The sequence below is a fragment of the Myotis brandtii genome, unplaced genomic scaffold (assembly GCF_000412655.1).
Source record: "Myotis brandtii unplaced genomic scaffold, ASM41265v1 scaffold112, whole genome shotgun sequence".
In the NCBI taxonomy this organism is placed as follows: Eukaryota; Metazoa; Chordata; class Mammalia; order Chiroptera; family Vespertilionidae; genus Myotis; species Myotis brandtii.
This window is the reverse complement of record NW_005353838.1, coordinates 14,808,223-14,808,802: the sequence shown is the minus strand read 5'-3', so window position 1 is coordinate 14,808,802 and position 580 is coordinate 14,808,223.

Genomic DNA, 580 nt, shown 5'->3' with positions numbered 1-580 from the left:
GGGAGAGTTAGAGTGAGGGGCAGCTTAGAGGGGGACTGCGAGGATCTACCCCACCGCGTTTCTCCCTGACATCAGAGCCCGGGCCCCTGGGGAGCTTTGCAGCGGAGATGTGGCGGCCCCGCAACCCCCTCCCCGCCCGCTGTCGGCCACACCTGTTACTGGGAGCCGGCTGCGTAGACGCAGGCCTTGTCTGCTGGCGGCCGCTCCCAAGCCATTGGTCTTTCTGGGGGCTCTTGGGAAGGGGACACGGCTGGGGTAGGATGATGGGCAGCTCCGGAGGTGCGCACCAGGCCTATGGCCGGGCCTTCCTGCAGCAGCCCCCGCGGGCCTCGCCCGCCCGCCTGTCAGGCTCTTGGCTCAGTCTCTGCCCTCCCCTACCCTGGGGACCAGGGCAGCTACCCCGCCCTGGGCACCCTCCCCCGGAGTCGGGCCGCTGCAGCCGCGCCCCTCCCCCCAGCCCCCATCCAAGTCTTCTCTCCTCTCCATCCCTCCCCGCCCCCGCTGGTCCAGGCTCAGCCCGCGCCGCATCCCAGCTCTACGGCTTCTCTCCAGAGAGGGGTCGGGCCGGGCAGAGGGGGCG